Genomic DNA, 11,533 nt, shown 5'->3' with positions numbered 1-11,533 from the left:
CAATGTATATCGATAGAAATGAGCGCAAATATATACTTGTTGTGAAAATTGAACCATTATAAGAGCTTTTAACCTCTGAAAAGTCTAAATAAAGCTCGCAAAGGGTTTGAAATACTGAAACTTCTCAAATACAAAACAGCCTATGTAGCTTTCGAATTTTTGTTGGAGTTTTTATTGTAAAGCTTTTTAGATATAGCGGCTTTCTTGCATTATTAATTGCACGAATAATGTTCGTTAAGCTGTGTCGATCTACATAAACCGTTCGTATTTCAACTAAATTTTAGATCGTTATGATATTCTTTTTCTGAACCAGAGTTTAATTTTCAATGGAACTAGGATGAAGTCACCACATAGTGCAAATAACCAATAGTGGACTTAAATAAGCTTCATAGCCCGTTTTCATTTCTGTAAAGATCAAGGTTAAGGCAATATACTAATATTATACAGAAACAAAATAGTTTTGCACATACATACATATTTATTTGTATAAAGCCCACCAATAAGAACAGGGTATATTAAGTTTGTCACGAAGTTTGTAACACCCAGAAGGAAGCGTCTTAGACCCTATAAAGTGTATATCTAAATGATCAGTATGTTGAGCTGAGTCGATTTAGCCATGTCCGTCTGTCTGTCCGTCTGTCTGTATATATACGAACTAGTCCCTCTGTTTTTAAGATATCGTTTTGAAGATATCTCTTTAAGAAGCTGCTCATTTGTCTATATCGGACCAATATAACATATAGCTGCCATACAAACTGAACGATCGGAATCAAGTTCTTGTATGGAAAACTTTTGCATTTGACAAGATATATTCACAAAATTTGGCACAGGTTATTTTCTAAGGCAACATTGTAATCTCCAAAAAAATTGTTCAGATCTTATTACTATAGCATATAGATTCCATATAAACTGAACACGTAGTTACTAAAAGAAATGCACCTGTGAAGGGTATGTTAGCTTCGGTGCAGCCGAAATTAACGTTTTTTCTTGTTTGATATGCGAATGATTTTAAGTCATTTATGATGTGAAAGAAATAGCGGTAAAATAGCCACCACGGCTCCGTTTTCATATCTCCGCCCGCTTATGCCAATTTTGGATTGGCATTTTGGCTGGAGTTTCGGCTATAGTGTGTGGAATGTTGTCTTCGAGCTACTCGAGCATTGCTGGTCGTTTGAGAAAACCGTAAAGCCAGATATGAGCCTAAACTGAGTAGATTAGAAAAATGTTTCAACGTTTTTTTCGAGAACGTGAATTTGTGTAATAATCTTGGACAATTTCCAAGCGGTGTACTAAAGTGAAAAGTGACATATTGAAATTACAAACTCTACTGGACTCATTGACAAAATATGACACAAATCTCTAAGCAAACGTAGCCGTTACGAACCGTCAAAATCACATCATCCCTAATGGTAGACGCTGTGCTTTTTTTACGCAAGCTACTGTAAGCTAACTTTTGAGAAACCGCAAGTCTGTTTAATATCTCAACACTTCTACTTATTTTAAAAAGACCTCTGATAATTGGTTTAATTTTAGAATTATGATTCAGCTTTTAACTAATATCACCTTTTACAAAACCTTGCTTAATTAAGTAAATATTTAGATTATAAAATTTTCATTACCCCAGTAAAGAAGAAGAATTTTCATTATTTTACTAATCAGCAAACAATATCAACGAATTTAAAAGCTACTCTAAAATCACTATTTAAAATAAGTATATTTCATTACTCACCCTCGCTAGCAAAAATATTTCACAACAAAATAGATTACCTCTACCTTGTAATTAATGTTGCGGTAAAAAGCATTAAACGCTTAGTTTATAGTCAGCTGTTAAATGGGTTGTGTCATTTCATTCATTTGTGAGACTTCATACTTATTAGATTCGGTTAAAAAATGGAAAAATTAAAAATAAAAGGTTTTAAATATTTCTCAAGAATTCATATACATATATACTATTTAACTACTTAAAAATATGCATATAAAAATTTTCATTAACATTTTAAGTAAAACCAGCGATGCCTTCAAACGACTTATACGAGTATGGCTTTCGTATTTGGAAATGAAAACATCCCTGCTAGTTAGATATGTAGTATATTCGCAATATAAGAGACAGTTCATTGTTAAGAACAATCCGAAGGTAATACACATAAAAGGCTGAAAGGCTTACTTACATACAAACACATAACATTTATTTTTGCGTTTGTAATTCTTATAATTTAATTATGTATATTTCTCTGTATATAAATGCCCTCACATACATAGTATTGCCATATCATGATTTTCTATTTATCATTGCTCATTATATTTGTTTATTATTTATTAAATCAGACGCATTGTTTTCTTCATTATTCAATGCAAACCTTTTTTGAGCATAGGTTGAGGCATGTCAATGAATTCTTAATTACTTCCACATTGGTTTAGAATATAATACAGATCCTGACTTTGAATTACGTGTACTGATTTTTATTATAAGCATGTAAATAGGTACGTTGCTCAGGAATATATTGTATAATGTAATAATAATATTCATTAGAAGTAATTAGATTTTCATATTATTTATCCGTGATTGAAGAAAGAGGTGCGATGGGTTATAGTTACCTGTATGCTTTTGGGTAAACAGTTACACGTATAGTATACACAATTCTTATACCAAAAAGAGGAAGCTGCAGCGGAATCATCATCTATTCGGTTTAAGAAAAGTTCGAAGTTCTGTTCACCAGAGATGCCGCTGCGAGCGGGCAGCAACAAGCGGCAGCTATGTACGTCTGAACTTGGTATTCCCACAAAGCCAATACTACTGTGTAAGCCTAAGAATGGCAGAAACTTTTGACTTCGAAAATGTTGTGAGATTCACTGTTTCCTTTTGAGAATATTTTGAAACTTCTGACCTCGAATTATAATATGAGATTTACTTTCTTTTTTTCAGAATACTGAGATTAACTATTTACCACCTTTTCCAAAGAAAAAGAGCCCTACCATGATTGTTAAAAAATCTGACAAGTTCGCAAAATAAATTATAAAGATTCTATTGTAAATAAGAAAACACGTTAACTTAGGCTGCACCGACGCTATAATAACCTTCACAAATGCAAAAAACTTCTCACAAGAACCTTCATCGGTTAGTTTGTATGCCAGCTATATGCTATTGTGATACGATCTGAAGAATTTCTTTGGGAATTGCATCATGGTTTTATAAACTAACCTGTGCAAAATTTCGTGAAAATGCCTCGTCAAATGAAAATGCTTTCCATTGAAGAACTTGATTCCGATCGTTCAGTTTGAATGGCAGCTCTATGCTATAGTGGTCCGATATCGACCGTTCCAAAAAATGAGCAGCTTCTTGCTGAAAAACGGACGGATGCAAAATTTCATATCGACATCTCAAAAACTAAGGGACTAGTTCGTATATGTATGTACATATATACAGACAGTCGGGCGGATCTCGCTGATTATTTATTAATTTACCTTATAGGGTCTCTCTTAAAAGAATCGTTTCTGACCGCTCCCAAGTAAGTCTTTCTTTCTTCACTTGCGTGAACTTCGACACATGGCTCCATCCTCTCCTATTTGGTCTATAATAAAAGGGTATAAAAAGATATTCATCTTGATTTCGGTTGATCAGTTATTATGGCAACTGTATGCTATAGTGGTTTGATCTGAACAATTTCTCTGGAGATTGTAGCGTTACATTGGTCAAAAATAAATGCTTGTCAATCAAAAAGTTTTCCAAAAGATGGCACGATTTGTTTGGTATCTGAAAAACTGAAGAACTTGTGTGCGTATCTACAGACGGAGGGTCAGACAGACGTACATGGCTAAAGTGACTAAGCTTACCACACTTATCTGTTATATACTACGTACTCTATAGTGTCTCCGATGTTTCCTTACAAACTTCGCATCAAACCTAACATACCCTGTTCATAGCGTAATTATGGTCATCTGCCGATAAACTTCCTAATCACATTATTTTCGGAATAATATTTACATGTCCTCCTGAGGCGTTAAATTCTAAACAAAAATAGTTACTTCCGCATTTTAATCTCTTTTGTATTTCTCATATAGTCGTATGTGTTTAGTTTTACTAATTTGTTTAACAAACAATTTTTGGAAAAATCGCGAGCAAAATATTTTGGATTATCTTTGCGGTTGTGTTTTTCTTTTTAATGCGTGAGTACTTCCGAGAATCTATGTACACTTGTGTACATACATATAAGACCGTTTAAACAGATATGCTTTTAAACTCATATGAATATACATATGTATAATAATATATGTATATATAATATGTATGTATATATTGTTTACTCACAGACACTTCGATATGAATATTAATGGCAGATAAGCTACACTACACATACGACTCGATTTCGAACTCAAAGATATGTTTTGACGGCCTAAAAATGCATATTTTCGACAATTTTTTCATATAATAAATGCATTAATTTATTAAAAGTTTTGAGCGTATCAAAGAGCTGGTTTCCGGAGGCATCGCCCAAAAATCAAATTTCATCTGTTAGCAGATGATGATAAGTCGATGCTAGGTGAGAGTCTGGCTTGATTCCGTCCAATTTTGGAAGATTGTTCTTATCTCCGAGTTTATCTATTTTTATAAATTACCTAAACTTACTTTCAAATTCCATTTTTTGACTCCAAAGTGACACAAGTTATTGAGAAGGACTAACCAATTAAATTTTTGTTATTCTAATAAATAATCTAAATTTCAAGATATTTTTGCACAATTTACTGTTTCAACAATTTTCATTCATATTTCTCTTGAATGTGTCTTTTCAACAAATAGCACACAAGCACACCTTAACGTATGTGCACTTCTACGTATATTCCATGGACAGGTAAGTTTACTCATGTTCTCTTTACTGTATATTCGTAACATCTGCCAATTAATGGAGTCTTCAATTACACGCTCATAATTTGAACCGCCTCAGAGGTTAGGCTGAAATTGCGAAAGGTAAATAAATAAATAAATAAATAAAATGACCATTTAACATAAAATCGCAATTAAGCTGTTTACAACACGTACAATTTAAGATTTAAGAGCCTCACTCGAGGCGAATTTTGTATATTCTTTTAACCCAAACGCAATGGGTCTCCGTTGAGTAATGTTATTTTGTATATTTTTGACTTGGTTAATTGTAGACTATTTGCGTTTTTAGGAAGCAAATATTGTTTGTGTGTGCATATGAAAGATTCCCTTATGAACTTGTGTATTAGAGATAAGTGTAGGTAATGTAAAAAATTAGCTAAAAGCTTTTGTTTTACATAACTAATGCGAGAAAATCGAATTCTTCTTTTATCAATTAAAATATATATATATATATATAAATAATTTTATTAATATTGCTTTCTTTTAAAGACTTTTATTTTTAACTATTACTCTCAATTGGTAAGGTTCTTATATTCATAATGTTTCTTCATATAAAGTCATCTTCTCATACAAAGTGTTAGAGTAAAATTCTTCCTAACGCGGAATCGGAAGCTCCATTACTACAGCTTTAATAACTTTTTAATGTTTTAGGATTTTTCTCCGAAATAATATTCAATATTTATAGCTAATTTTAAAGAAAGCGTTTATTGGGAACTGAAACTCCTTAATTAATAGGTTCTACAGGGCGTATGATTAATTTCTAAGAATAAAATTTTATGATTTCTTATTTAATATCTATATATATGGAAGTGGGGGGATTTTTGGTTGAAAAATTACTAAATTAAAAAAAAACACGTTAACTTCGGTTGCAACGAAGCTAAATACCCTTCACAAGTGCATTTCTGTTAGTAATTATGTGTTCAGTTTGTATGGAAGCTATATGCTATAGTTAACCGATCTGAACAATTTCTTCGGAGATTACATTGTTGCCTTAGAAAATAATCTATGCCGAATTTCGTGAATGTATCTAGTCAAATGTGAAAGTTTTCCACACAAGAACTTGTATGGCAGCTATATGTTATAGTGGTCCGATATCAGCAGCTCCGACAAATGAGCAGCTTCTTGAAGAGAAAATGACGTTTGCAAAATTTCAAAACGATATCTTAAACACAGACCGACATGGCGAAATCGACTCAGCTCGGCATACTGATCATTTATACTTGTATATATACTTTATAGGGTCTCCGAGCCTTCCTTCTGGGTGTTACAAACTTCGTGACAAACTAAATATATATATGTATATATCACCTTAATTTTTTAAGTGGTTGATTATCTGCTCTGCAAGCAAAAATGCTTAGAACCTATATTCTTCAATTCTAGTTACTGAAAATTTATTAATTTATCATCATCTCTACCATAATTAAATTACATTTCCATTGCTGATTTATAACCAGTTTATATGCGGAAACACGCTCTTGCCTAAAAGAATTCTTACAACAACTATGTAATTATAGCCTAAAACTTATAATCTTTGTATTGAACATTCGTCACAACTTGTTGGAAATCGCTGCTAAAATGTTTTTCGGAACAAAAACTTGTAACCAACTTATATATAAACAGGAATTATATTTTCTACCACTTTTCATACTTTATGCTTTTGGTTCTATAAATGCCAGCCAAAGTGTTTTACATAAATTGCGGAAGTTATACTTATGGCATAAATACGTTTCAAAGTTCTAAACACCAATACATAACAATTACTGTTGTTCTGGTTTATCTTTTACACACGATAATTGATGTATTGGCTGCAGTACGTGGGCTAGTGGTCTCAACTGAAGATTAATTTCTAAAAACAGCTTGATAATCAAGAATTAAATATCGAATTAAATACATAAAGCATATAATAAGAGATCATTAACTTTGGTCATAGCCCATGACCCTTCGGAAGTATTTTTATGATCAATAAGTGGTTTTCGTATTAATTCAGTAAACAATATGTAATTATATAGAATTAAGTCAGAACTGATGTCAGAGCAACTGTACATAATAATAGTTACACAATAATGCTATAGGTGCGACGCAACAGACTTATTATTTATTATTTCATGAAACAAGTAAGGTAGGACTAAGTTTCCTGCCACCATTTTATCACACTTACAGTCTGCAAGAATAACGAAAATAGTTGTAATATGTAGTATGGAAGAGATGGGATAATTCGTTGACCGATTTTACATATTTTTACTAGCCTACAAGGTGCGTTCCACAGTAAACAGGACGTTTTGAATCTAGCGCCCCCTGGTGACGCCATCTATATGTCGACTGGTGCGTTAGAATCTGCTATCTTTATCGATTGTCCAGTGAGATGAAATTTCATGGATTGGAAGTGAAGTTATTGTGTTTTAAGTGTCAGTATGTTTGTGTTATCGGTGCGAAAATGAGCTTCGAACAAAGATCCAACATTAAATTTTGTTTTAAAATTAATAAAATTCTTACCGAAACGTTTCAATTGATGAAACAAGTTTATGGCGATGATTGCCTATCCCGTAGCAGAGTGCACAAGTGGTTTCAATGTTTTCAAAGTGGTCGTGAGGACATAAATGACGATCAAGATCCGTGATCACCGGAAATTCCATCGAAACTGTGCGTGAATTCATCAATTCATCATGGAAATGGAATTGCACATCTCCAAAACATCAATTTATTGCATTTTGACTGAACATTTGGGCTTACGAAAGGTGTGTGCACGGTTTGTTCCGCATAAATTGACTGACGACCAAAAATTGCTCAGATCGATCGACGCTTGTGACCGATTATTTGACCAAAACTCAAATTTTAAACAATAACCACCCCCGTATTCACATGATATGGCACCGTGTGACTTCTTCCTTTTCAGAAAAATGCATTTGCCCATGAAAGGAAAGCGTTTTGCAGACGTAGAGGCCATTTAAAAGGCTTGCACCGGCATACTGGCGGCTATACCGGCCAACGAGCTAAAACAAGCTTTTGGACTGTGCAAAAAGCTATATTGAAGCAGAAGGAGCCTATTTTGAATAAAATAAATTGATTTTGCCGAAAAACCATTTGTTCTGTTTTTTTTTAAAGCCCTGTTTACTTTGGAACACACCTTGCCTATAGAACGAGATCTCGGGCATATTTTTACCAAGAAACATACCATCTAAGATTTATTAAGATATCTCATAGGCTAACTGATATTTTCGGTAAAGAGTCAATCGTAAGCATCAATCATAAGCCAATTGGTTCTCATATTCGATAACTGAAGTCTTGAAAAGATATTCTTCAGTTCCGACCATTTTTATAAAAGTGGTGCAATATATAAAGCCACAATTTGTGCAAACTTTTAATCCGATATTTTGATTGGTGCCTGGTTTGGCATATCTTGTCAAGTTATGTAAAATATGAAAGAATCTAGATAATTATAAATAAAACCACTGTGCTTGGTAATCTGGAATTACATACTTAACATACTATGTATAAAATTACAGATTATTAACATATTGTGCAGGGTTATGGCCTACGACATTTCAGAAGTAAATGAAAGCAATTTCAGTAATCATTAACTGCGTTTAATCTCGATATATAAATTACATAGAATAATAATTGTACTCAGTATAAGGCACTAATAATATGGCAAATAATGAAATTAAAAATTTACTGTTTTATATTATATGGTATTTAGTTAATATGGTATTTCATATTTATAACTTTTTCTGAATACGCTTCCATAACTGGTGGCACGATTTTGGGCCAATTTTTAAATTTATTGATACAAAAATGCTTACAAATATTATGGTATCTTCCAACTGTATTTAAAATACTTAGTATTATAAAAATATCTAGTAAACCAAATCGAAAGAATAAGCAAACTAAAATTTTTTGACCAAATGGCGATTTCTCAAAAAAAAAAAATTAGATTGTCTACTAAAATTTCGGCTTCAAATTATTCATAAAAAAATTTATCGGTGGTACAACATCTTCGATTAATTAAAAAACAATATATATTAAGAAGCTCATGTTAAAATTTCCAAGCGCAACGGCTTTTCAACCCTTTCACCGGAACGATATGAAATTTTTTGAAAATTCTAACTGTATATAACTTCTTAAATATTCAGCTTAAGCTCAAAAGATTTGGAAGTAAAGGGTTATCCATTTCGAGGTTTCCTACTTAAAAAAAGCACTGAAACTTCAAATTTAATTAGAAATATTTATTATCATTTGAAAATATATTCTCTTGGCATTTAAATTTTGGAGATTATATCTTCTAAATGTTGGCCGCGGCTACGTCTCAGATTTATCTGTTGAGTCCAATTTTCGATAACTCGTTCGACACGGTCTTGATGGCCAATAGACCTGCCCAAAACGTGAAACCGAAGTGTTTTATCAATAAATCCATTGATGTTATTTGTTCTGGATGAAATGGCAACTCTTGAATCTCTTCAGGTTGCTCTTCATCCCGAATGCGGCAATTTTGCTCGTTTACGAACAAATTTAGCCAGAAACGAACCTCATCGCCGAAACAAATTTGGCTCGTAAATGTTGAATCTTCTTAATAATCACCCGCTATATGTAACTTGGTTCATCATCGTGAAAAGGCTAGTTATCCCCTCAACACGACGAACTATAAATAAGTATTGCAATTTACCAGAAGTACTTTATAAATGACCCACTTCAAAAGAGAAAACATTCCAAAACCATAAAGAGTTTACTTTCAAGTGTCATATTTATTTTTATTTATTGTTAAATGTATATCTTTTCGGGTGACGCAACTTTTTTTTTGAATCGACTTTGCATAAATTTTTGTTTTTTCGTAGATATTTTTCCACTCTTTTGCCAAAAGGCATTGTTTCCTCACCTAAACAGGCCTGTTCGACATCGTAATCGCCAATAATGGCATTCAAGTAAAAAAATATGAAAATTTAGTTGAGATCTGCCTCAATGTATGCCGTTAAAGGACACAATTTTGCTAAATATTATTATATGAAATAGTATAGACATATGCTTTTAATACTTTCAAAAAGCCTCATCAACCAGCCATAGACAAACCTCTCTCACTTAAAACTTATTATAAGTTGAGTGAACGTCGTCATAACCTAAAATTTTCTTCCTTTTTTCTTATTATTATTTGCTTTGAAGCCTTATCTATTTATTGAATAGCTATTATTTAATACTTGCAATCATAGCCTGTTTAACCAGATTCCAAAACAAAATATAAATAATTAAATGTTCTTTAAACATTACTTAATTACTTGAACTGTTAACCGAAACGGATTTTTTCTGCCAAGACACGCTTAATTTCTTCTATACGGCCTATTGTAAATATCAAGAACCATAACCTGTTTCCAACGTTTGGATTTATTAGCATATCTATGCCTCGCATCACTCAATCAACACTTGGCACGTGACTCACTAACTCGAACGAGGTTTCTTGACCCTTTTTTTATACATATCTTACACATATCTATGGGTTTGTTATGATTTTTTTGTGTGTTTCATTGACCTTGATCACAGCGAACTCGGAAATCAAAATACAGCCAAGTCTAGCCCAACTGGATTGTGATCTTCGATTATTGCTGGTTCGGCCTCACATATTTTGCGTGTAAATAAAGACAATAATCGGTATGTATATATGTATGTATGTATGTATGTATGGCTCATGTATCGGAAGTCTATATGCATGTAAATTTTGTGCGCGAAATCGCGAGCAAGGCAGCAACACAAATACACACACACACACATGGACCACTTTGAGGGTTCGTGGAGTTGTCTTGTTTTCGCTCTCTACTACATTATATTCATTGACTAAAGTTCAGGAAATATTCAGGTATGCAAAATTTGAGTTTGTACATACATATATACATACATACAAACAGTTAAATCAGTTAGTTTTCGTCCATTAAACGCGTCGTTTCTCACTGACACCAATAAAACGTTTGGTCCAAATTAACGTGCCGGCTCTTTATTAAATGTAAATATAAACAATGGCCCTCGCTGATAATCGCCTATACGCTTCAGCCATTTCGGAAACCGATTGGCAGCAAACATATCATTATCATTTTATGTTTTATTAAATTTCAACCTTAGCCAACAGCGGGGTCCGCAAGCGCTTTGCCGAATTTGAGGGTATGGCGAAGAACCTTCGCCGTGGTTACATTGACATTGACTTTGACCGAAAATTCAATAACCGAAAAATCATGAAACGCTACCACAACAACAAAAACAAAAATTTATCAATAACAACAACAAAACACGGATTTGCAGCCATTCAGCCGTAGCAGCTCTTAACCAACCAGCGTCTGCAGACGACAAAGTTTAATAAATTATTCACTTATGCATGCTCACACACACGCATTCACATTTATAACATATAAATGCATATACATACATACATATGTACAAATACTTGGTGGCATTAATATGTATGAATGTTGAAGTGGGTATGTTAATGTGTTTGCATTCATGGGTGAAACCGGCAAAACGTGCGCACTATGCTGTGCAATTTTTGTTGTTGCTTTTCTTGTTGTTATTGTATTCGAAATCGCTCCACTGCTGACCACTTGACAAGCTGCTGTTCGTTCGTCCGCTGCAGTTTAGCTACCAGCTCGCCTAAAACGCGCTGCTCGTCGAAATAAATTTGAA

The sequence above is a fragment of the Bactrocera tryoni genome, chromosome 1, assembly GCF_016617805.1.
Source record: "Bactrocera tryoni isolate S06 chromosome 1, CSIRO_BtryS06_freeze2, whole genome shotgun sequence".
NCBI lineage: Eukaryota > Metazoa > Arthropoda > Insecta > Diptera > Tephritidae > Bactrocera > Bactrocera tryoni.
This window is presented reverse-complemented; position numbering follows the sequence as displayed.